The sequence below is a fragment of the Mirounga angustirostris genome, unplaced genomic scaffold (genome assembly GCF_029215605.1).
Source record: "Mirounga angustirostris isolate CCGP_5_RB_7025 unplaced genomic scaffold, mMirAng1.0.hap1 SCAF_2, whole genome shotgun sequence".
Classification (NCBI taxonomy): Eukaryota; Metazoa; Chordata; class Mammalia; order Carnivora; family Phocidae; genus Mirounga; species Mirounga angustirostris.
Window position 1 is genome coordinate 112,111,089 of NW_026991710.1, and position 22,988 is coordinate 112,134,076.

At 36.3% G+C, this 22,988-nt stretch overlaps 1 pseudogene; it reads right to left on the reverse strand.

The window, feature by feature from the left end:
- Nucleotides 1-1,085: 1,085 nt before the first annotated feature.
- Nucleotides 1,086-2,798, reverse strand: LOC123847536 (alpha-enolase-like; annotated as a pseudogene).
- Nucleotides 2,799-22,988: the final 20,190 nt, after the last annotated feature.

The following is a 22,988-nucleotide window of genomic DNA, read 5'->3' on the forward strand; positions in this document are numbered from 1 at the left end:
GGCTTTTCTTTTCATTAGGATGAAATGTAAGCAATAGGATGACTAAGGATAGGATATAGGATTTTTATTGTTTTCTGTTTTTTATTTGGTTTTGGTTTTATTATTTGGTATTTTGGCAAAGTGACAATTACTAAACAGGTGATACCTTTGCTCACTTATGTAGGCCTATCTGTAGGACTTTGACCTGAGTTGTTTTGTCAATTATGCTTGTACTGATAATATTTGATAGATAATTTTGGTCAGTTAACACAATGAAGCTTATTTCAGGGATGGGAGATGTTTCAAAGCTATGCTACAGTCCCTTTAATGGCCATGTTTTTTTCTGTTCACTTTGATTCCTGGTGCATAGATCTTCCGAATTTCAACTCAATGTATAGAATCTCCCCACTTTTGCATTCCTAGAATCTTATGATTTGTGTTAGAGTTAGCAATAGGATTTGATTAGTTAATTAAATCCTATAACAACAGGAATACATGCACATGTATGAGGATTTCATATTCAAGAGTGTTTTTTGATGTTTTATGTTGATGTTTTTGATGTTTTATAATATTCTTAATAGCCAAAATTCCAAATAACCCAAGTGTTCATGAATAGATGAGGGGATTTATAAATTTTGATATATTACTACATGAGACATTATATAGCTATGAAAACACATGAACTAAAAGAAACAACTCAGAAATGAGGATGGATCATACAAATAGCATGTCAAGTAATTAAAGTTAGATCCAAATGAATGGATACTATATAATTCTATTTAGATAAAGTACAAAGCAGCCACGACTACAGTATTGCGTTAGAATTCAGGATAGTGTTTATTTTGGAGAAAGAGAGGAGACTGTGATTGGAAGGAACATTAAGGGACTTTTAGAATGTTGGTAAAGACCTATTCTTGACCTGTTTGTGATTACACAGGAATTTGTGTGAAAATCATGAAGCTGTATGGTTGTGGTCTATATAGTTTCATCTATATTACAACTCACAATAAAAAATTTAAAAAATTAAGATGTCACAGTTGCACATGCAAATCATTATGTCTCAAAACATGGTTAGATTTTTTTAGTACTGAGTAAAAATTGTTTTACTTGAAATTTCTCTCTGAAATTAATTTGTACTAATTAAATATGTTTTTTCATAACCTAATTGAATTTCTTCTTTTTTTTAATTGGTCACTGAGGCCTTTTCTTTTTTTTTTTGTACACAAAATGATTGGGGATCTTGCCCGTAGACACCTCTGAGATTACACTGTGGATACACATGGCTCCAGACACTTGATGAGAAGCAAGGTGAGAAAAAGAGTGTTGAGCCAATCACGTGATTACAGAGTTAGAGTTTCCAAGAGGGTTCCAGATGGTCAAATTGGCCTATAGCACTTTTAAAGAATCAGTGAGAGAACATCACATGGATGAAAGAGGGGAGTTAACTACTAAGGGCCTTGCAATTATCAGTTGGGACCTTGAGCTGTCCGTTGGAACATCAGGAGCAAAGGTCTAATCATTCCAATAGTGACGGAAGGACTCAGGAGCTCTAATGTTCACATAGGGTTTCTGAAGTTCCTGCCAGTAAACTTAGCCTTGCTGACCAGTTCCTCTTTATTTCTGAGGTGCTGGCTTGTACTTGGCCAAGTGCTCAGATCGGCAAAGTGTACCAGTTTTAATCTGCCTGGAGCAGAACCCCACCACCAGGCCAGCAATGAATGTGTCTTCAGTCTCCCTAGAGAGATAAAACACCATGAAGTCCCATGCATTGGACTGGATCAACTTGCATGCCTGAAAAGACTTGGGCTCAGAGCCAATTTGGTTTACTTTAAGCAGGAGGTAGTTGCAAACTTTCTCACTTATGAAATCTTGGAAATCTGTATTGAGTTGGTAACTGAAACAGTTAGTAACTCAAACTCAAACAGTTGGTAACTGTTGAGACCATTCTCTATCACCTAGATTCCTGTCCTGGCTGTGAATTTTTTTTGAGCTTCCAAGTCACCTTTTTAAAGCGATGTTCTATAGACATCACTGGTTAGTCCTTGATGAAGAATTTGAACAGATTGGTCAGCTTGTCAGCTGTGATGTACCTACTGGAGTCATCAGACAACCTGAAGTTCAGATCACACTTTCCCTGCCCAGGAGAACACCAAGGCAGCAATGTCCATGCCAATGACAACCTTATGGGTGTAAGTGGTTATCTTGATCTCATTCTTCAGCAGCTGCTTTTTTATTTTCTAGGATGTTAATAGTAAACATGCATCCATGCTCCACATTGGTGGCATCTTTACCATATTTCTTCTTGACGATATTCTTCAGATTGTGGTGAACCTCTGCTCTGATGCACATGGCTTTCTTGAGGTTTGATGCACCAAATGAGAGGATTGTAAACTCCTGTATGGCCAGTTCATTGCCAACACTGTTGATCATATTATGACTTTAAAGTTGTCACCCAAGACAGCAATGTAGAGGTAGAGGGGCACCTCATTCTCAATGGCTCCAGCCTTGCAGACAGCCAGAGAAATTCCCGGGAAGGAGTGAGAATCACATTTAGACTTATTTTCCATTCTATCTGTCATTATCATTAGTTTCTCATTCTTCTCCTATTTAGGTTCCTGCTAATCAGAGTAGATGCAATAGTTTTATAGATGTGCTCACAGCCTTTGAGACACCATTCACCATATAGCATGTTTTATCATTGTCTAGGAGCTCTCAGGCCTCTTAAACACCAGCTGAGTCACTTTTGAGGTACAGAGATCAACTTAAATAGTCAGATTCCCATGAGGGTGAAAGATCTCTCTGGCATATATCTTGAGAATAGATATGGTTCATTTCTGGCTGCCAGATCTCATGATAGAGGGAAAGAAACAAAGGGTGCTGCAGTCACCAAGGGTGACTATTAAGGTGCAAGGTCTGTGTGCACAAAGTTTCCCATGAAATCTTCTCTGTGCTGTCTGCCCCAATGTCCTGTCCTGCTCCCAGAGACCTGATCATCTTATTTTGAAATGGAAACTTATAATATAAAGCTCTTTATATCTTGATAATAATTGTCTACTCTGTCAACACATGTAGAATTGTTAGACCACTTGCACTTTATTTTTTTTTAATATTTTATTTATTTATTTGAGAGAGTACAAATGGGGGGTGGGGTAGAGGAAGACAGAGAAGCAGACTCTCTGCTGAGCAGGAAGCCTGATGTGGGGGTTGATCCCAGGCCCCTGGGATCATGACCTGAGCTAAAGGCAGATGCTTAACCGACTGAGCCAGCAGGCGCCCCAGAACACATGCACTTTAATAGTAAATTTCAATGCAGTTTCTTCTAACAGACCAAAATACACCCAAAATCTAGTATATGGCTCTGTTCTGGTCACCTGTTTGATTATATTCTTTTTTTCTTCATTTTTTTTTGTTTTGTTTTTTAAAGTCTTTTTTAATTTTCGTCTTTACAGTTACATTCTACACTTTCTATGTATTTAATTTTATTTTTGTATATATGTTTTTCTTTATTTTGTTTTTAATAAAGATTTTTATTTATTTATTTGACAGAGAGACACAGCAAGAGAGGGAACACAAGCAAGGGGAGTGGGAGAGGGAGAAGCTGGCTTCTTGTGGAGCAAGGAACGCAATGCAGGGCTCAATCCCAGGATCCTGGGACCATGACCTGAGCCAAAGGCAGACACTTAGTGACTGAGCCACCCAGGCGCCCCTAAGTTTTTCTTTCTTTACAATTTTGAGAGTCATTTCCTGTAACAAATTGACAAAATAAACTCAGGAGATAGTGTATTGCTCTGTTCTGTTCACTTGTCTGTTTATATCCTTTCCTTTTGTTGTTGTTGTTGTTGTTGTGGGTTTTTTCTTTCTCTTTTGTTTTTTCTTGTCTTTTAATTTTCATTTTTACAATTACATCTTATCCTTTCATTGTATTTAAATTTATTTTTATACATATATAAGTTTTATTTTCTTTACAATTTTAGGATCTAGTTTTCTAAAAAACAGACCTATTAAATGTACACAGAATCCAGTGTATTGCTCTATTCTGCTCACCTGTCTGATTATATTCTCTCTCTCTCTTTTTACTTATTTTTTTTTTCTTTCCTGGTTTCGAGTCTCTTCTGATTTGTTTAGTGTATATTTCTCTGGGATCGTTATTGCCATTTGAGTATTTTGTTTGTTCATTCATCTTTTTTTCTCTGGACAAAATGACAAGATGGAAAAACTCACCTCAAAAAAAGACAACAAGAGGCAGTACTGACTGCCAGGGACCTAATCAATATGGACATTAGTTAGATGTTGGAACTAGAGTTCAGAATAACAATTGTAAAGATACTAGCTGGGCTTGAAAAAAGCAGAGAAGACACTAGAGAAACCCTTTCTGGAGAAATAAAAGAACTAAAATCTAATCAAGTTGAAATAAAAAAGACTATTAATGAGATGCAATAAAAAATGGAGGCTCTTACTGCTAGGATAAATGAGGCAGAAAAGAGAATTGGTGATATAGAAGACCAAACAATGGAAAATAAAGAAGCTAAGAAAAAGAGATAAACAACTACTGGTTCATGGAGGGAGAATTCGAGAGATAAGTGATACCATAAAGTGAAACAATATTTGAATAATTGGGATCCCAGAAGAAGAGGAAAGAGAGAGGGGGCAGAGGGTATATTGGAGCAAATTATAGAGAAGAATTTATCTAATCTAGAGAAGGAAACAAGCATCAAAATCCAAGAGGCACAGGGAACCCCCCTCAAAATCAATAAAAATAGGTCAAAACCCAAACATATAAAAAGTGAAACTTACAAATCTCTCTGACAAAGAGAAAATCCTGAAAGCAGCTTGGGACAAAAGGTCTGTGACCTACAAGAGGAGAAACATTAGATTGGCAGCAGACCTACCCATGGAGACCTGGCAGGCCAGGAAGGACTGGCATGATATATTCAGGGTGCTAAATGAAAAAAATATGCAGCCAAGAATACTTTACCCAGCTAGGATGTCATTCAAAATAGAAGGAGTGAAAAAAACTTCCAGGACAAACAGAAACTAAAAGAATTTGTGATCACCAAACCAGCCCTACAAGAAATATTAAAAGGGGTCCTCTAAGCAAAGAGAGAGCCCAAAAGTAACATAGACCAGAAAGTAACAGAAACAACATATAGTAACAGTCACTTTACAGGCAATACAATGTCACTAAATTCATATCTTTCAATAGTTACTCTAATGTAAGTGAGTTAAATACCCCAATCAAAAGACACAGGTTAGCAGATTGGATAAAAAGCAAAACCTGGGGCGCCTGGGTGGCTCAGTTGTTTAAGCGACTGCCTTCATCTCAGGTCATGATCCTGGAGTCCCAGGATCGAGTCCTGCATCGGGCTCCCTGCTCAGCGGGGGGTCTGCTTCTCCCTCTGACCCTCTTCCCTCTCGTGCTCTCTGTCTCTCATTCTCTCTCTCAAATAAATAAATAAAATCTTTAAAAAAAAAAAAAGCAAAACCCTTCAATATGCTGTCAGCAAGAGACTCATATTAGACCCAAAGACACCTCCAGATTTAAAGTGAGGGGGTGGAGGGGCGGAAAGATGGCAGAGGAGTAAGGGACTCTGTTTCAACTGGTCCCCTGAATTTAGCTGGATATCTATCAAACCATCTTGAACATCCACGAAATCAGCCTGAGATGTAAGAATATATATCTGGATCTCTACAAGCAGAAAAACGACTGCTTTTTGCAAGGTAGGACATATGGAGTTGTGAATCTGATGGGAGATATAAGAAGATAAACAGAAGGGGGAAGGAGCCTCCATAAGCTGGCTCCTGGAAAGTGATATAACACCAGAACACAAAATTGGAACCCTTAGAAATCTGCTCTAGTGAGAGACATCCCTCTCTGAAAGTGGCTCTGGAAATGAAAAGGCAGAATTCTAGGTAGGGCATTGTAGTCTCGGGATACGAGGAACCACAGAGCAAAAGGGGATGCCTGAAATAGTAGAGTGCCCAAGCAGTGGATCCAGGAAGCAGGTTATGGTCAGTGATCCCAGGAAGGGACTTTCAGCTCAGATTGCCATAAAAAGTGAGCTGGGCCAGTTAACAATCACACTTTTCCTGAGCAGCCTGAAAAAATCTGGAACCTGCACCCGAGACTTGGCAAAAACTCGCAGGGCAGTAGTGGCCCAGAAAGGACATTAGAGTGGCACCCAGACATGGTCCAGGAGCTTCGGGTGTGTGCACAAGCCCAAAGCTGCTCACAGTTTAAGAATCACAAAGGCAGTGGCACTCCTGGGCCTCTGGAACTACCTCTGAGAGAGGTGCTGTGGGCGTGCACTGCAGGAAGCTGCAGTTTTCCATGGTGCATACAGAAGTGGAGACTGTTTGTCCTGGAAGATTTATTAAAGAGAGCTGACTGTGATTTTTCTGCTCTGGGCCAGAGATTTGGGTGCAGACATTTTTGCTCTGAGCCTTGGAAGAGGCAAAGAAAGCTTCCAGGGAACAAAAGCACACAGAGGGCCAGTTTCCACTGAGCCCATCCCCCTGACAGGGGGCGGGGCAACTCCACCCAGACAAGGTTACCTAAGAAACAGCACAGCAGGCCCTGCTCCCAGAAGATGGGCTGGAAGAACAGGTGGACAATAATCCTATGGATCCCATAAGACTGTAAAATCCTAATGCCACAGGAAAATAGTATATTGAGCTCCAGGTGTGACCTCATGACTTGTTTATTTTTCAGATAAAATTCTCTCTTCTTTCTTTTTTCTTATGCTTTTTCTCTGTTTTTTTTTTTTTTCTTTTTACCTTTTCCTTATTTCAACTATATGTTTATTATATCAACTTATATTTCATAGTCGATTTTTAACTTGATTTTTCCACATCTATATTTTTTATAGATATATGCTTTATTTTATTCCTTTTTTCACTCTATTTAATTTTACCTTTTGTCTTAACTTATATATATATAAATTTTACTTTCCTTGTAATTTTGGGATGTACTATCCTTTAACACACAGACTAAAATACACCCAGGAACAACTGGAACCCCCTGCTTTGTCCACACTGAGAGATTATAGTCCCCCTTCTCCTCCCCCCACTTTTTAATTTTTTTTTTTTAATTTTATTATTGTGTTTCATTTTGGCTTTGTTTTTTGGTGGTGGCTTCTGACCACTCCAGAATGTGTTAGGGTACATCTTGTTTGGGTCGTGGTTGATATTTTAGACTCTGCTCATTTACTTAACCATCCCTTGACAGAATGACTAGGAGGAGGAATTCTCAACAAAGAAAAGAAACAGAGATAATGTCCTTTGCCACAGAACTATGGATATAATCAAGATGTCAGAGATAGAATCCAAGATAGCAATCTTAAAGTCAATATCTAGCCTTGAAAAAAGCATTAGTGACAATATAGAATCTCTAAGTAGAACTGAGATCTAATCAGGCTGAAATAAAAAATGCTATGAATGAGATGAGGTCTATACTGAATATTCTATCAGCCAGGGTAAATGAGACAGAAGAAAGAATCAGTGATCTAGAAGATAAGCTTATGGAAAGGAAGGAAGTTGAGGAAAACAGAGATATGCTGCTACTACACGTGAAAAAAGGATCAGAGAGATTAATGATGCCATGAAATGTTCCAGTGTCAGAATTATTGGGATCCCTTAGAGGGGGGAGAGAGAGAGAGGAATAGAAGATATATTTGAGCAAATCATAGCTGAGAACTTCCCTAATCGGAGGAAGGAAAGAAACATTTGAGTCCAAGAGGCAGAGAGGACCCCTCCCAAAATCAATAAAAATAGATAACACCCTGACATATAATAGTGAAGCTTGCAAATTTTACAGCCAAAGAAACTATCCTGAGAATAGCCAGGGAGAAAGATTCCTTACATATGGAGGGAGGAACATCAGAATAACATAAGACCTGTCCACAAACCTGGCAAGTCAGAAAGGGCTGGCAAGACATATTCAGGGTACTAAATGAAAAGAACATTCAGCCAAGAATACTTTATCCAGCAAGGCTGTCATTCAGAATGGATGGAGAGATAAAGAGCTTTCAGGACAGGCAGAAACTGAAAGAATATGTGACCACCAAGCCAGTCCTGCAAGAAATATTAAGGGGGATTCTATAAGCAAAGAGAAACCCTGAGAGTCACATAAACCAAAAAGAAACAGAGAGAATCTACTGAAATAGGGACTTTACAGGAAACACAATGGCACTAAATTCATATCTTTCAATAGTTACTCTGAATGTAAATGGGCTGAATGCTCCCATGAAAAGACACAAGGTTTCAGATTGGATAAAAAAGCAGGACCCATCCATATGATGTCTATAAGAGACTCAGTTTGAACTTAAAGGCAACTCCAGATTGAAAGTGAGGGGATGGAGAACCATTTACCACACTAATGGACCTCTTAAGAAAGCTGGGGTAGCAATCCTCATATCAGACAAATTAGATTTTAAACCAAAGACCAGGGGCACCAGTGTGGCTCAGTCATTAAGCATCTGCCTTCAGCTCAGGTCATGATCCCAGGGTCCCAGGATCAAGCCTTGCATTGGGCTCCCTGCTCAGTGGGAAGCTTGTTTCTCCCTCTCCCACTTCCCCTGCTTGTGTTCCCTCTCTCGCTGTGTCTCTCTCTGTCAAATAAATAAATAAAATCTTTATTAAAAAAAATTTAAAAATAGGGCGCCTGGGTGGCTCAGTTGTTTAGGTGACTGCCTTCGGCTCAGGTCATGATCGTGGAGTCCCTGGATCAAGTCCCGCATCGGGCTCCCTGCTCAGCAGGGAGTCTGCTTCTCCCTCTGACTCTCCCCCCTCTCATGTGCTCTCTCTCTCATTCTCTCTCTCTCAAATAAATAAAAAATCTTTAAATTTTTTTTTTTTAAATAAATAAACCAAAGACCATAGTAAGATATGTAGAGGGACACTATATCATACTTAAAGGGTCTATACAACAAGATCTAACAGTTATAAATATCTATGCCCCCAACATGGGAGCATCCAATTATATAAACCAATTAATAACCAAAATAAAGAAACATATTGATAATAATACATTAATAGTAGGAGACCTCAATGGTCCACTCACAGCAATGGACAGACCATCTAAGCAGAAGATCAACAAAGAAACAAGAGGTTTGAATGACACATTGGACCAGATGGACTTCATGGATATATACAGATCATTCCATTCTAAAACAAAAGAATACTCATTCTTCTCATGTACACATGGAACTTTCTCCAGAATAAACCGCATACTGGGTCACAAATCAGGTCTCAACCAGTGCCAAAAGATTGGGATCATTCCCAGCATAATTTCGGGCCACAGTGTTTTGAAGGTGGAACTCAATCACAAGAGGAAATTTGGACAGAACTCAAATACATGGAGGCTAAAGAGCATCCTGCTAAAGAAAGAATGGTTCAACCAGGATATTAAAGAAGAATTTAAAAAATTCATGGAGGGGCACCTGGGTGGTTCAGTTTTTAAACATCTGACTTTGGCTCAGGTCATGATCCCAGGGTCCTGGTATTGAGCCCCACATCGGGCTCCCTGCTCAGTGGGAAGCCTGCTTCTCCCTCTCCCATTCCCCCTGCTTGTGTTCCCTCTCTCACTGTGTCTCTCTTTGTCAAAAAATAAATAAAATCTTTAAAAAATTAAAAAATTAAAAATTAATGGAAACAAATGAAAATGAAAACACAACTGTTCAAAATCTGTGGGATGCAGCAAAGGTGGTTCTGAGAGGGAAGTATATAGTACTACAAACTTTTCTCAACAAGACAGGTCTCAAATACATAACCTAACATTACACCTAAAGGAGCTGGAGAAAGAACAGCAAATAAAACCTAAACCCAGGAGGAGAATAGAAATAATAAAGATTAGAGCAATATCAATGAAATAGAAATCAGAAAAACAGTAGAACAGACAAAAGAAATTAGAAGCTGGTTTTTTGAAAGAATTAATAAGATCGATAAACCTCTGGCCAAACTTATCCAAAAGAAAAGAGAAAGGACCCAAATCAACAAAATCATGAATGAAAGAGGAGAGATCACAACCAACACCAAAGAAATACAAACAATTATAAGAACATATTATGAGCAACTATATGCCAGCAAATTAAGCAATCTGGAAGAAATGGATGCATTCTTGGAAACTTATAAACTACCAAGACTGAAACAGGAAGAAATAGACAATCTGAACAGACCAATAACCAGTAAGGAAATTGAAGTAATCAAAAACCTCCCAAGAAACAGGAGTCCAGGGCCAGGTATCTTCCCAGGGGATGCTACCAAACATTAAATGAAGAAATAATACCTATTCTACTGAAGCTGTTTCAAAAAACAGAAGTGGAAGGAAAACTTCCAAACTCATCCTTTGAAGCCAGCATTACCCTGATCCCAAAACCAGACAAAGACCACATCAAAAAGGAGAATTAGAGACCAATATCCCTGATGGACATGGATATCAAAATACTCAACAAGATCCTAGCCAATAGGATCCAACAGTACATCAAAAGGATTATTCACCACGACCAAGTGGGATTTGTTCCTGGGATGCAAAGGTGGTTCAACATTCGGAACTCAATCGATGTGATAGATCATATTAATAAAAGAAAAGACAATAACCATGTGATCCTCTCAATGGATGCAGAAAAAGCATTTGACAAATTATAGCATCCTTTCCTCATTAAAACTCTTCGAAGTATAGGTATAGAGGGAACATACCTCAATATCATAAAAGCCATCTATGAAAAGTCCACAGCAAATATCATTCTCAATGGGAAAAAACTGAAAGCTTTTCCCTTAAGGTGAGGAACACAACAGGGATGCTCATTCTCACCATTATTGTTCAACATAGTACTAGAAGTCCTAGCCTCCACAATCAGAAAACAAAAAGAAATAAAAGACATCCAAATTGGCAAAGAACAAGTCAAATGCTCTCTCTTCACAGATGACATGATATGTTATGTGGAAAACTCAAAAGATTCTACCCCCAGATTACTAGAACGCATACAGCAATTCAGCAACTTGGCAGGATACAAAATCAATGCACTGAAATCAGTTGCATTTCTATACACTAACAATGTAAGTGAAGAAAGAGAAATTAAGGAATCGATCCCATTTACATACCAGGTTCTAGAGGGGAGGTGGTGGGGAGATGGGTTAGCCTGGTGATGCGTATTAAAGAGGGCACATATTGAATGGAGCACTGGGTGTTATACGCAAACAATGAATCCTGGAACACTACATCAAAAACCAATGATGTACTGTATGGTGATGAACATAACATAATAAAATAAAATTTAAAAGAAAATCAGAACTGAATTAATATAGAATCTCCTCAGGGCCTAAGAACACTATAAGACACTGGGGTAAAGCTATAACACTATTGAGGGGCATACTATGAATACTAATTGTTTTTAAAGATTTTATTCATTTATTCATCAGAAAGAGAGAGAGCACAAATAGGCAGAGCGGCAGGCAGAGGGAGAGGGAGAAGCAGGCTCCCCGCTGAGCAGGGAGCCCGATGCAGAACTGTATCCCAGGACCCTGGGATCATGACCTGAGCTGAAGGCAGACACTTAACTGACTGAACCATCCAGGCACCCCATTTGAATATAAAATTTTAAAAATACCTAAACTATTGGGGCACCTGGGTGGCTCAGTTGGTTAAGCGACTGCCTTCGGCTCAGGTCATGATCTTGGAGTCCCGGGATCGAGTCCCACATCGGGCTCCCTGCTTGGCAGGGAGTCTGCTTCTCCCTCTGACCTTCCTCCCTCTCATGCTCTTTATCTCTCATTCTCTCTCTCTCAAATAAATAAATAAAATCTTTAAAAAAAATACCTAAAATATTAAAAATTATTTCAGACATGAAAAGTTTGAGAGTATTTAGTTCTTATGCATCTATACCTAGGAAAATAATTGAGAATGTATTTCTATTTTTAAAAATCCAAGAAAAAGGGATGATATGAACTCCATGGAAAAAAAAATTCCTGAAAAGGCATAATCTGAATATGAATCAAATTAAATTGATTTGAGCAAGGGATATAATAAAATAAAACAAAATCCATTTGTTCATATACTTGAAGTATTAGTAAGTGGTACAAATTTGGTTTCATGAAGTTTTCTTCTCTTTGCAAGTCCATTCACAAAACTTACTTCTGTAATTTCCATTAATAAATCATAATATTGTAAATCTGTGTTTTTGGATCTTAATCTTCAGAATCTTCCTACAGACCAGTAACAGTACACTCACATTCAGGCTAGAATAGAATGTGTTTTAAATCCTGATAACTAAAGAAAAAAAATAATGATATGGCTATTAGAAGTTAGGTTATTTACAGAACGCAAGGTTATATGTAAAGAAACTTAGGTCAGATAATTCTATACCATGTATGTGGAGTTAAGGGGAAAGTTCTATAGTTTAAAATTATAAACTTAACGAAGTTAAGTTTTGTTCTTAATGAAGAACAAAACCTTTCTGAAATATTTGTAAGATGAAATAGAAAGTAAGTCGGGTGATTGTACAAATGTGCTAAATATTTTGTCATAGCAGCACGCCAATGGTCACCACCTCATTAAGTAAATCAAGAAATGGAGGAATGAGTCTAGGTAACCAGCAATTTGTTATTACAGCCTCCACGTAGCATCCCTAAGCAGAAAATAATTCCTTAAAAAAAAATTACCCATCTCACAACTTTTTCAGGAGTGCCTGATGGTTAATCTTGGCTATTTTACAACCAGGTACAAAGCAGATTGATTGAATTCAGGAGAAAATTAACACAGCGCTGGAGTTCTCCAACTCAAATAAAACCACATGTGTCAACTCTCTCTCTCTCTGCATGTATGACTCTCAGGACTAGTTGCGCCACAGATGTGCCGCACAGCAGTCCTAGAATAACAGGCGTCCCTGTATGCTTGCTCAAACAACTATGTAGCTGCCCCTCTGTGTTGCTCATTTCTATGTCCAAATCTAATAAGGAAGCATCTAATTAATAAAAATGCCACTCACATACCTGCATTCTGGAGGTAAGTGAGTCTCAAAAATGTAAAATAGCACCACTAAGATATATCTTCTTTTTTTTTTTTTTTCTTAAAACATAGAAATGTATTCTATCACTGGTTCTAGAAGCCGGAAGTCCAAAATCAAGGTATTCACAGGGCCATGCTCCCTTTGAAGGCTCTAAAGAACGATCTCATCATGCCTCTTCCTGCTTCTGGTGGCCCCAGGCATTTCTTGATTATGACACATCACTCGAATCTCTGCCTTTGTCTTTTTTTTTTGACCTTTCTAAAATTAATAATAGAAATATACCATATATCTAACTGTTCCCTAATTTTTTCCAGCATCATTGAGTATTGACATATAACATGTAAATTTAAAGTATACAGTGTGATGGGGCGCCTGGGTGGCTCAGATGGTTAAGCGTCCGCCTTCGGCTCAGGTCATGATCCCAGGGTCCTGGGATCGAGTCCCACATCGGGCTCCCTGCTCCTTGGGAGCCTGCTTCTCCCTCTGCCTCTCTCTCTCTGTCTGTCTCTCATGAATAAATAAATAAAATCTTAAAAAAAAAAAGTATACAGTGTGATGATTTGATGCACATAGAATTGGAAAATGAACAGCAAAATAATGTTAGTTAACACCTCTATCTCTTCACACCTTTTCTTTAAGTGTAATTCTATTGCTGTGATTATGAGTTAGTCTCTCAAATATTTACATTTTTGATATAGGCAATGAGATTAAAAATGTTTTCCTCAGTAGAATATTATCTTAATTATATTTCATTATATACATAATAATACAGTATTCCTAGAGCAGACTTTTTAATGAAAATAATGTATATCTATCAACATCCTAATACTTATATCTTCTCAAATTAATAATAAGAATAATTATAGTTTTAATTTTCTGAATACTTATCTATACAAAGCATTTTTTCTTTATTCTCTTATTTAATTCTCACAGCAACTCTTGTATCTAGACAAAATAGTATCACATTATTTAAAAAAATAGAAACTCTTGAAAGTTAACAGAACTTTCATACACTCAGTCAAGATAGAAAACAGCAGAACCAGGACTAGAATTTAAATTTTTTAGTTCTATTATTCAAAAGCTATTGGAAAGCTGTGATTGTACTTAAAAAAAAGAAAAAAAAAAGGAAAATTAAAAAAATAATTTCAATATGCTATTTACATAAGATAGATTTACCATTTTTGGATGAAAATAAAAGATACATAGGATGATAATAAATATTTTTAAAAAACTCTATTAGTGAATATCAATATGACCACTACTTTTCATGAGTCTCTGCTAATGTAATATTGTCCAAATTTTCTTTAAAAGTAATTCTGTTAAAAGTCCTCTCAAATCTCCTACTATGTATTTGCAATTTTGTTATTTATAATAACAAAACTATCAAAAATTATTTTTAATAAATATGTAGCTGCAAATGTATATGTAATTTATATCTATCAGTGTGCCTCACAACTTTCCTATAGCTTTTTGCTTTACTATTTTTAACTAATTTTTTTCCTTTTCATCTCTTAGTCGTGATATAGTGTTCATAGTATTTTTTATTTTTTTGTTAATTAATAGAGTCTGGAATTTTAATTACTCAGTAAGATTTTCCAAGTTCATGCTGACTTAGAATATTACTTTTTTAATAGCAACCAGTAACAGCAAGATGTTTCTAAATCATTTTGTTTAAATCTATCTTCATAAAATTTCAGCCAATATGGGAAACTTTAAAAATTATCATGAATAGAACAAACTGATGGTTGCCAGAAGGGAGGTTGGTGGGGGTATGGGTAAAATAGATGATGGGGATTAAGGAGTGCACTTGCCATGTTGAGCATTGGGTTCTGCAGAGAAGTGTTGGAACACTATATTGTACAACTGTAAGTAATACTACACTGTACTTTAACTAACTGGAATTTAGATAAAACTTTAAAAAAATTCTCATGAATAAGGTTATTTTTGTATTATGTAGTTTTTAGTAATTTCTTGATCATTCCCTATATTTGAGTAGGATATACCTCAATTCCATGTAGCCTAAGAACCCTTCCTTAACTTCGCAAATATATCTGAAAAATTTATAATAACTTTCATAATTTAATTACAATTTTTAATTTTTAGCTGAATAAAAAAATGCAATGAAACAGTGGAAAGTATTTAAAGACAAGTTTCTTTGAAGAATCATAGTTCAATATGGACAATAAAAGTTTACCAAATAACCTCTCATTCCAGAAATTACTACTTATTTCACATTATTGCTAAAATTATGTATTAGGAGCCTAGTAACTTCATTTATTTTTGAAGTCTTTTTCAAAGTTCTTGGCAACAAATGTTGTTGATTAATAATGCAATAATTTGCTAAAACACCTGGAGTTTCTTATTTAAGTTGTCTGTAAACCTGTGTTACCTACTAACCCGTTAGTGTTCCGTCTGTTGTATAAGCAATGTCATTGGAAAAGAGAATATTTTTTCCTATAAACTAATTTTAAAGGTTTCAAATATTGACAAGCTCTGTGTAATACAGTATGACATCTCCTCTGTCACTTTTTAAAAATTCTTTTTGAATTGTGTAATTTCAGTTTATTATATACCTCATTTTCATTTACCTGCTCATTGAATCATCTAAAAATAGTATCTTTGCTCAGTGGAAAGGAATAAATTGTATCATATTTGAACTACCTTTCATCATAGTACGAATATGTTCACATACAACAGCAGGATTAATTTTTCTCTAATATTGTATGGTTCATCATATTTTGCATTATTTTTGCTTTTTATCCGAAAAAAAAAGAAACCTTAATAGTTATGGATTTAAGAGTTTTTAAACATTCTGACAAAATAACACTTTTGAAAATTTATTTAAACTTCAGAGTTATATGGTTATTGTGTTTTATTTTAATTTGTATTTATTCTCAACATTTTTGTTGCTTAATTAAGAAAAATATGTTAGTCAATTAAATATAACCATGTTGATCATTTTGGGATAAAGTGATAAAACCCAAGAATAAATATTCAACTGAATGATAGAGACATTTTTCTCTATTTATAAAACACTTTAAAATAAGATCTAAAATTACCTTTATTGTATAAATATCATCACATACAGGTATATCAGTGTAGGGGTTGTGTCAACAACTCATATACCACAAGTGGTATTGCCATGGTAAAATGATTTTCCAAAATGTTGAACTACCTTTGGTTAAGTTCTAAACAAATCAAAGTATAATCTCCCCAAAATGTACCCAGTAGCTCCACTTGATATACAGAGAAGTTGTATAAAATCTATTTTTTATTTATGCGTAAAATGGAAGGCAATTCTAGGTTCTATTTAAAGAAGCACCTTGGGATGCCTGGGTGGCTCAGTCGATTAAGCAACCGACTCTTGGTTTCAGCTCAGGTCGTGATCTCAGGGTCCTGAGCCCCTCATCTGGATCTTGGCTCAGAGAGTCTCTGCTTGAAAATTCTCTCCCTCTGCCCCTCTCCCTGCCACTCTCTCTCTTGCTCTCTCTCTCTCAAATAAATAAATAAATCTTAAAAAAAAAAAAAAAAAAAAAAAGCAGGGGCACCCGGTGGCTCAGTCAGTTAAGCATCTGCCTTCGGCTCAGGTCATGATCCCAGGGTCTTGGGATCGAACCCCACATTGGGCTCCCTGCTGGGGGCGGGGATGCTTCTCCCTCTCCCTCTGCCTGCCACTCTTCCTGCTTGTGCGCTCTCTTTCTCTCTCAAATAAATAAATAAAATCTTAAAAAAAAAAAAAAAAAGCAGACATCTTATCCCATTCTCCCTCTATCAAATAGCCCTGTTTATTTCTTCTATATCACTTTATAAATTCTGATAATACATTATTTTGTCCCTCTAGTCATTATCTATTTCCTCCCCTCTTCACACACATCCAGACATAGTTACACTCATAACACTCACCCATTTCACACACACTGAATGTGAACTTCTTGAGAATGGGAACTTTGCCTTCCTCATTGCTCCATCACCAAGACTGAGCCTGACAGTCTTGTAGGCACTCAATAAATACCTGGTAAATAAATAAAACAACTTATATTTTGAGCATTTTATTTCAACTACATGTATTGCCCTTCTCAGTGAATTCTATGTAATAGCTTAAGACACAATGTAATTACGACAAGATTAGAACAATTCAAGCTGAACACTGCAGAGTGATTAGTAGTAAAAATGACTTACATGGTTGTTTTAATGTTAACTACCAAAAAAGACAGCTTTAGCATCAAAAAATAAGTATTTTTATAATTTGAATTTCTAAACTGAGTCAAATGAGTTTATTCTAATAATTGTACAATGTGTTATACAATCACAAACCTTAAAACATTGACATTCTTAGTCTCTGGTATAAGAAACAACAACATAAGAAACAACAACATAAGAAACATATTCCTTCAGAATGAGCCAAGGCACCAGTTAGCAGAAATGTTGAATTATAGTTTGCCTAAGGAATACCAGGATTGCTCACGTTTGCATATTTAGATCAAGAGTACATTTCTACAAGGTTTGTGCTGTAATTGGAACTTAAGTAACATTTGTAAAATGTTATCTGTCAGAGCCTGAAGAGACCCAAAGAGAATGTATGTCATTATGCAAAATTACTAATTAAGTACAAGTAATTTAGCAGATAATTTACATGTTCGTTTTATAATAGAAATTATTTAGTTTTAGGGTTTTCTTTGTATTTCTAAAGTAATCTTGACCCAAGGGATCACAGACTGTTAAGAAGAAGTATAAATTATGGAATGAGACATATGTTTAACTGATTCATAGAGCTTTTGTTGTGGCTAATGATTCCTCTAACAGTAATTGCATAAGGGAAAACATTTTCTTTTTAAGTAAATAATGTTCATTACCTCTTAAATCTACTGTCACTTGACAACACTAATGTGGAAAAATTTCTACCTTCTTGATTAGCTCTCCAAGGATATCCAGCAGCTTTAAATTAATATTGATCAAACAGAAACCATCATATCTATCAAAATGTTCTTATGAATGTGGATGCACAGGAAAAAAAATTTCAGTAGGTTCTGGAAAGAGAAACACTCTCCTGAAATATACTGTAAACACATTGTAAATTATTAGTATGATATGGAATGCGGGATTTATTTTGTGGTTATTGATAAATACCATGTCCATTGAAAAACCTTAAATAGTTCAATATTAAAGATTTGTATTCCTACAAATTGTGGCCATATTACGTTAATAATTGCTACCTTAACACTACAACTTTGGGGAGAAAAGAAAACAACCTGCATTCCCAAACTGACTTTTTGTATCCAAACCATCTGAAAAAGGGTAGGAACTCTATTCACTGCTTTAGTACCAATATCCTAAAACAGTGCTGAGGCATGCTTTAATTTAGGTGACAACTCCCCCAAGTTCTTCTATTTTCTTTTGGTTTAATTTATTGTTGGCTTTTAAATAACTTTTTAAAAGTTTAGTGTTTAATTACTTTATTTTTCTAATTGTTATTGATGTATATATTTAATGTATATTTTAACGCTATCAAATTTCCCCTCATAAATACTTCAGTTATATTCCAGATACTGATATGTCTTGTTTACATTTTGAGAAGTGTTTCAGTCTGACACGCATTTCCAGTTTCATCCAAGAGTTGTTTAACACTACGTGTTTAATTTCTAAGTAGAAGAACTTTTTGTTTTTCCATTTTGTTATAAATTCCTAGTTTTATTGAAAAGAGTTCAGAGGATGCTCTTTGTCTTTTTTTAAATTTAATTTAATTTATATTTATTTTCTTAAATTTAAATTTAATGAATTAACATATAATGTATTATTGGTTTCAGAGGTATAGGTCTGTGATTCATCAGTCTTATATAATACCCAGTGCTCATTACATCGCATGCCCTCCTTACTGTCCATCACCCAGTTACCCCATCCCTCCATGCCCTTTGTCTTACTACTATTTTTTAGAATGTATTAAGATTTCCTTTGTGGCATTAAAAAAGGGTCAATTCTCATGAACATTTTCTGTGCATTTAAGAGAAGTGTAGTAACTTTATCTGGGTTAAAATTTCAATATGTAAAGTCTAAATTATCAATAACAAATGTTCAGTACTTCAATGTGTTTTCAAAATTTTTGTTCATTTGATCTGCTTTGGATCTAGAGAGATATGTCAAATTTTATTTTTATTAATTGTTTTTGTCTATTTCTCCCTGTGCCTGCTATAGTTGCTGTTGAGTGAAAATCATTGCACTGCTTACAGAAAAACTCAGGACCATTATAGTTTCACAGAGAAATATTTTTTTAACTTTATAAAATTATAAAATTATAATTTCATCATTTTATACTCCTTTGGGCTAAGATTTTTCTTTTCAAATATCAAGATTTTAGCCTGTACTTTCTTTTCCATTGCATCTGGATAGAACGTATTGGCACACCTTTTTAATTTTTATCACTTCTTAAGGTTGGTTTATTTTTTTGACATAATTTTTAGCCAATAAGAAAATACTTTTTTCGGGTGCCTGGGTGGCTCAGTTGGTTAAGCGACTGCCTTCGGCTCAGGTCATGATCCTGGAGTCCCGGGATCGAGTCCCGCATCGGGCTCCCTGCTTGGCAGGGAGTCTGCTTCTCCCTCTGACCCTCCTCCCTCTCATGCTCTCTGTCTCTCATTCTCTCTCTCTCTCAAATAAATAAATAAAATATTAAAAAAAAAGTTGCTACAATTAGTATATTTAGCATCCAATTTCTTGTATTTTTAAGGATTTATTTACATAGAGGTATATCAATATGTGATCATTTATTCTCTCATCATGTATTTTGGTATTTATAAAGATTTGTAGTTTTAGATTAATGGTTACTTTTATACTAATAATTTTTAGAATATTCTCAGTCTTCTCACTTTTTTGGATTCTGTCCATTATTCCATTCTATTAGCAATATTGAATTTAACTAGAAACTTTTTCTTCCTCATCTCCCTTTCTCTCCAAATTCAATTTGAAGTAATGTCTCTTACTCCTAGTTAATACTTATAAAGCAATTAGTGAACTGATTTTACTTTCCACATTCTCTTTCATTTTTCTAAACCACTTTTAATTATGTTACTTTATTTAAAACATCAGACCACTTAACCAATGCGTGCTTTATGTGTTCCTCATGTTTATCACTTCTTACAAATAAATATATATTCAATGTTTATCACCGGTGTTAAGCTGATACCTTTAATTGTTTTCATTTTCTAAATATAATTTTCTAGTAAATTTCCTCAGGAAGGACTTATGGGAAAAATATTTCCTGAGTTCTGTCATATTCTTAAAGTTTGTCCATGGTCTTCAGACTAGAAGGTCAATTTAGATAGTAGATCTTTTGATCATACTTATTTCCCTTAGAATCTTAAATGAATTACATGTTTTTCTGGCACAAAACATTGCTGTTGAAAATTCTAATGTCAATCTGATTTTTTCCTTTATAAATCAGTACATTTAAATATCTAACTGACTTTATTCAACAATTCATGAATCTCATCTAACAAATAGAAAAAAGCTCCAAAGAATTGTACAAAATGGAAGGCAGAAAGGGGGCAAGACAAGGAAAATACTGTATCGTTTGGGGCATAGTCACCTTTCTTTTGGGGATGGAAAGGTTTATCAGGTGGATGGCCTCACTAGGGCAGAGTAGGTAATTCCAGATCAGCTGGTTAAGGCTACAATCCTGGGAGAGGCCAAAATTCCAGTTAAGTTAGGCATTAAGTCTTGGTTTACTGATGTTGGGCTTAGCCCACATGGCTCCATTTTGGGCCTGTTGTTTCTTTTTTAGCAATTTCCCTCTTTTGATCAGACTCTTGGCCTGAGATGTGATGAAAATTTAAGGCATTAGCACCACTCTCAGCTATTGCTCTGTAGTTCTTGCAGCTTTTCCTGATCTGTGTGATATTCACAAGTCATGATGTTTTCTGCTGACTCTGTGGTATTCACAGGTCATGACTTCAGGCTCACAATTTTAAGTTGGTTATTTTCTTCATTCCTTTTTTGGCATTCCACTCTTAGGGAGAGCATTTGCTTGGTGGTTAGTGGCTGTGAACATGCATTTAAAACTTTTGAGAAAATATATTGCCTTCAGGAAATTCTATGATTATTACAAGTAGGATAATTCTCAATGTCTGGGGTACGCTCTGGAGCCATGGTGCTCTAGACCCAAACCAATGAAAGTCAAGTAAGAAGACCCCACCTGGAGGAGTCATCTTTTTAAGCTAAGTGGCTTGCTCATTGATCTTATATAACCGAATTTCCCTTTCCCTCCAAATCCAGATGCATCTGGTAGTGCTGGCCACAGCACAGATACCTCACTGCTCAGCTAAAAGATAATCAAGAGCTATCCTATCATCAAGAACCTTGCTTGGCCAGAGAGTCCAAGGATTTTTGTTGGGCAGCTATTGTTCTAGCAGCAGATTCTGCAATATTTTCAAGAGTTAAGGAGCGCTTCCTGATCATAGTCCATTTACATTTACACCTAGCCAGGAAAGTAGGGCTCCGGCAAATGAAGTGAATCCTGAAGCATAAAAGCCTCCTGGTTAAGTCCTGTCTAACTTGGTGATGTAAATTCAGGGGAGTTGACCAATGAATTGTCTTAGTTCACTTGTGAACTGTTAGGGGCATAGTTGGATATCCTAAAAGGCATTGCCTGGTTATGTGCCAGATATCTAGGCATTCACAGGTCCAAGGAAAATGATAATCATCACAAACATAAACCCTGTCAGTGCACAAGCCATTCCTGTTAATTCACAGGGATTATTACACTTGCCTGTTCAAACCAGGGGTCAGTTAGGTTTTCAGCACATTTAGAAAGTAAGTCTCCCCAGCTGAAATAAGGAGTTATTCTAAATATTTTGCAAAGATAGGTGCTGCTTTTGAGATTTTTGTGTGTGTGTGTGATTGGGGGAAGATTTGATTTAGACAATCATGGGAATGTGGGGGTGCAACTGTACTAAGATTTACATAGGTATTTGTGTTGAGTTGAGCAAGAATAGTTATAATTGGAGAAAGGATAAAAAAGCGTTGGATGTTCTGGTCATAAGAGTTGAACTTATGTTGAAGAAACTTCTAAGGGCAGTCAATCAGAGTTTATGGTGACACTGGGAATTGAAGAGAAATTGGCCATTGGGGGAATAAGGAGGTCTCTAGCATCATGGACAGATTGGAATCTTTGATGACAGATCAAGCAGTCTGTAAGGTTACCTCCCTTAGCAATGGCCTGGGTGACACAGATGAGGGCCTTATCTTTCCAGGCCAATGCCAGAGTAAAGGGAAGAAAGAAAAGAAAGGGTTTTATGTTTAGTTAAATAATGAAGTTTTCATCCAGCATCTTGGGTAGAAGCATTCTATATGGTTGTCAGCTACTTCTCTTCCGTCATTTTGATTTGGAAGTCTCCAGTGTCTGTATAGAACTACATGTCATATGGAGTCTTCTTTGCCTGTGAGATATGTATCCAAGACTCAATGCCTTCTAGTTTTTCAGCAGTGCCAGTGGTCAGGGGCACTTGGAAGTTCCCTTCCAGCAGGGCTCTAAGGCTGTCTTCTTCTGATATGGTTTCCGGACACCCAATCACCAGGTTCCAGACTATGACCAACAGGATCTTCTGAATTGGGTTCCAGCAAGGTTTCTTCAAGCTGTTGATGATATGCTTTGGCATAAGGCATTAAAGACTTACAGGAGCTGGTCATATCAGCATGACACAAAAAAGGATCAGCAGAGAGTTGTATTCCAATAGACATTAACCTATTGATGACTACCTCATGTGGAGTGAGTTTATGTTTCCCAAAGTAGGTCTCTGAACTGTCAGCAAGGCCAGAGGCAATACCTTAGGCCAAGGGGGTCCAGTAGTTTCAGCAAGTTTAGAGACTGAGTTTGACAGTCCCATTAGTTCTCTCAACCTTGTCTGATGATAGAGAGTGATAGGCATAGTGATAATTCCAAGAAGTTTGCAAGGTTTTTTGCTAAGGCTCCTATGTCCACTGAAGTAGGTGCCTTGATCACTGGAGACTGTGGGAGGT